The 4685-nt window shown below is 37.1% G+C and overlaps 1 long non-coding RNA gene across 1 annotated transcript; it reads left to right on the top strand.

Annotated features, from left to right (window-relative positions):
* Positions 1 to 245: 245 nt before the first annotated feature.
* Positions 246 to 1228, top strand: LOC133520447 (uncharacterized). The gene is made up of 2 exons (XR_009799759.1): positions 246 to 670; positions 1069 to 1228. It is a non-coding gene; the product is annotated as an uncharacterized LOC133520447 (long non-coding RNA).
* Positions 1229 to 4685: the final 3457 nt, after the last annotated feature.

The raw sequence follows: 4685 nt of genomic DNA, 5'->3' as shown, positions 1-4685 counted from the left end.
CCCGAAAACTGGTAGGCAGTTTCACAAAAAACACACACAACAACGATTTGACATATTATAGTGACGTAAAAAGCTTGAAGACCATTAGTTTGTCGTTTAAAAATTAATTTTCCCACATCAAAATAATGTCGTACCTAAGAAATTGATGTACCAACATACTTACCTTCACAAACAAAAATTAGAAACTTTTTACTAGCCTCAAACATTACCCTCCCTTCTTTTCGCGTAAAGAGGTTGTCCTTAAGGTGACAGTCCATTTCCAACTGCAGCTGCACTACCGTTGCGACATTACTGCAGCGGCCGACTGCTGCTGCTTGCGGCGTGCAGTCGCGGCAGCGTTCGTCAGTTGACTGTCAATGTCAATGAGTTATGAATAATGTCACTGTCAGACGTATAAATAAAATTACTGATTTACTTATTTGTATATTTTACGAGAAGAAGTAAGTGACGATAATGCTACATTGTATACGAAAATGAAGAACAGATTTGCCTTTCTACAAGAATCACAGTCAGTCCAAGGCAGTTACGCAATATTATTAAAAACCAGATATTGAATTGTGATCGTTTGTATGCCGATTAAATAAATAGCAATTTAACTTCAAATCGAAGAAATACAACCAAATTACTCGAATGAAATTAATGCAGAGGAGCAAATATTTCTTAACTTAAGGTAAGTTAACATTTTGAAATTATCTTCCCCATCCTCTTGACTAAATGCGTGACCACCGCGCACACAGCAACCCGACGAGAGCGGGACTCATGTTGCTCGTGATGGATACGGTGTACGCTGGTTTGCAAAGAGATTCGTGGGTTTCGGAGATGGCAATGCGACACGTAAGAATAAATTCTCCAATGTAGACGTTCAGTGTTAGTAAAATATTACACATTTATCTTTCCGAGTTTTCATATTAAGCCAATTTTACTTTCTTTAGGTACCTAACAGTGAAAAATAAATGAATAAATTGCTTTGTAAGAGCTATAATTGCGCAATTTACACTTAATATTGTCCAGTGTCCTATTTCAAACTGAAGCACAAATTTAAATCTTATAATGGCTCTTGTGTTGCAGGTGTCCATGGGCGACGGCACTCGTGGTCGAGGCAGATACAGTGTATGACTAGACCTTATAAAACTTGACGGGCGAGACAAGAAATCCTTTATGAAGAAAGCTATTTACGTCAGCCAAGGGGCTGATAGAAAGAATTTTGAATAAATTAATCGGAATAATACATATTTTCCTCGTGTTGAAGTGATGAAAAAATTTCGTGTTGCACTCTGTAGCAAAGTTTATTTAACTCTCATTCCTTGAATCCCCGCAACTGTCAATAAAATTCTACTTTTAAAACCGTTGTCACTTCTCTCGTGGTTCAATTTTGTAATCTTTCTTATGATTGAGTATCCATATGCTACCATGTGTTAAACAAAAACTTTGCCATTTATAATACATGGTAATACAACTTACTGATTCCTCCTTTAGCTCAGGAATGGCTTTGCTATGACAAAGTGATAAAGTGTCACCATAAACGAGTTAAACGATATTATACACCGTGGGCTGGTAAAACTTGATAATTTTTAAATTTGTATTCTTAATCGCATTTAGAGACCAAAATATCATACAAAGTTTTCTGAAATCGGTCTTTTTTTAGAGAAAACGCCTTTTTGGCTGGGGCGCTGTCTCTATGTAACTTGGTTTAGTTAGACATACCTTCTGACAAACATTACTGAACTAAAAAGAACACTCGCAATTTTGATCTATAGATGAATTAAGAAAACTTTACTTCTTCGTTGTGGTGTTTTTTTTACGCCAAGATGTAAAAAGAAATAACGTGTTGTGTGCAGAAAATTTCTTTTTTATCGGCTAAAAGAAAAAAGAACATTTTTTTGCCGAATTTGACTAAACATTTTTTTGCTCCTCAGGAATGCGTGCTTAAAATCTGCCAGGTTTTACCAACCCACGATGTATATAATATGATATTACGACACTTTCACATTTTATCACGCCAAATTCACTGTGCCACGGTATGGTCAGCGAGCATTCAGTAATTAATCCTGTTAAATGCGAGAATCACTTAAACTTTTTTTCGGTCGGTGGCAAACAAGTATACGCGCCGCCTGGTGGCAAGCAGTCACCGTAGCCTAAGCACGCCTCCAACTCCAGAAGTGATACATGCGCGTTGCCGACCCTTTAAAAGCCTGTACACTTCTTTTTTGAAGAACCCATACTGTAGACCCTCGGCAGGGAGCTCAAACTACAGTCGGAGCGCCCGGGGGAGGAAATTCCTCAAAAGCCGCACAATGCGCGACCATTGTGGCTAGTAAAAAAATTGATCTACTATTATGGTTTCGTAGTATCCTAACACAAATACAGAAGATACAGAGTAAGCTATTTCATTCGAAACATTTTCTACTTTAATTCCGAAATCTATGGATAAGTCAGAGAGAAAGAGGAGAGAGAGGAAATTGCATACGACCACCCCGTTCAGTCTTAGAATCATCAAAGAAATATTATATTGTCACATTTGTATGCTGTGTGTACATGATTGTATGATGAATAACAGTTATTATACCTACATCGATCTTTTTCTAACATATAAGTGCGTCCTGTAATTTAGTAGTACATAGTAGTAGTAAAACTCTTAATTTTACAAAAATGAAAACAAAACAGGAAAAAAACACTCATCATTAGTACAAATGCGAACTAGTTTTCCAGTTTTTTCACTATCAGTCACGTAAATAATTTATATATACATACATACATAGCTCCTATCTACTTATTGCCTACCATGAAAATTTTAATTTGAAAATCGTATATTTGCCTCTCTATCGCTCTTGCCCTTTCGAGCTTACAGCTGACCTCGGAAAAGTACGAAAAAATGAAAGCACAGTTTATTTAATGAATTGATCAGGAAACATTAAAAAAAAAAACAATAAGAGCCACGCCAGGATACAGAGGGCCTACCGCGAAACACAGAAACTATCGGGGTTGTTTATCCGCGGGTGTAATAAACTCCTTAGAATGTAGTGGTTGTATCTCTTAGCTTAGAGCTACTAATATCTGTGACCAAAGACATTTCTGTACAGGTGAAAGATTTGACGTGCGGCACGCAGCTGCAGTTGCGCTCCAAACACTAAAAATCGCCATGCTACGTGCAGTCGGTCTTGTCATCATTTTACTATGGAATTTGACAATAACACTGACGCATTCAGGCCGCTGCAGTAATGTCGGAGCAGTAGTGCAGCTGCGGTCGGAAATACGTTAAAATTACCATATTACGTGCAGTCGGTACCGTCATTGATTTTACTATGGAAATTGACAATAACACCGACGCGTTCAGGCCGCTGCAGTAATGTCGGAGCAGTAGTGCAGCTGCGGTCAGAAATGGACTGTCACCTTTATGAGTATCACTGAACGAAGCTTTATGATAAACTGTTGACAAAAATCAAATCCGAATGAAAACATAATAGAAAGTCTATCAAAATACCACAACACTTTCCGAAAGCTAATAGAGACTAGTGCTACATCGATCTATAACAAATTGCACAAACAACGTTATCATCTCGTGCACAAAATGAAAAGCCGAGTTATCTCGGGGTCAGGCCTGCTCCCTCCGGCAATAATAACTTTGAGTGATGACCCACGATTTGTTGCGCCCGGCCTCGGTCGTTACCGGATCTTTTCAGTTTTTATTCCCTGTACGATGTTTCATCTCTTGATTGTCTGTTGTATTAAGACGGTACGTGACGCTATCATATGTTTTTGATATTTTTATCCCTTTTGTTACATGTTTTTACATACATTCATATAAAGAAATTTTGCTACCCCAGCGTTGTATTTTGAAAATAATGTATTTCTTTTTTTTTCTTTTTTTCATTGTCATTAACTGTTCTAATGCAATTAAAGAAGAAATTTAATCGCGTTAGACCTGTTAATATATATAAATAAATAAATATTATAAACACATTTTAATACAAATTGACTAAGTCCCACGGTAAGCTGAAGAAGGATTGTGTTGTGGGTACTCAGACAACGATATATATATTATACAAATATTTAAATACATAGAAAACATCTATGACTCAGGAACAAATATCTGTGCTCATCACACAAATAAATGCCCTTACCGGGATTAGAACCCAGGACCATCGGCTTCGTAGACAGGATGACTACCCACTAGACCAGACCGGGCGTTAATTACATTAAATAAGGATGTATTTTGTCACCCAATTTTGTACATAGGTATTGAGAATTCTCTGAGACACAGGCATTGAATATAATTAAAACTCCTCATAAGCCCCTCGAAACTTCTCCTATATGAAGCTCCTTGTTATGGAGCGAAACATGTGGAGCAAATTCGACTTAAAATACGTGTGTGACCCAAATGAATATATTAAATAGGTATTGCGAATATAAAAGTCCATCATATATGTATTTAGATATATTTTGGTCAATCTCAAGGCAATAACACTTTATGACGAAAGTGGAAGCTTTCCTCTCTGCATGGATTAATATCCATCCACATTATGGAAAATATGTTGACACAAATAGATAATATCAACCACAGCTGTGCCCCTACGTTGTTAGGAGCATTTAAAAATTATTAAATTATAGAAACGGGACTTTTTAATTTACCTCCATTGAGTTTTTAATTTACCTCCGACGATTGGAAGACGGCGTTGTCCCCGTGT

Source organism: Cydia pomonella, chromosome 8 (assembly GCF_033807575.1).
Source record: "Cydia pomonella isolate Wapato2018A chromosome 8, ilCydPomo1, whole genome shotgun sequence".
Taxonomy (NCBI): Eukaryota; Metazoa; Arthropoda; class Insecta; order Lepidoptera; family Tortricidae; genus Cydia; species Cydia pomonella.
This window is presented reverse-complemented; position numbering and strand designations above follow the sequence as displayed.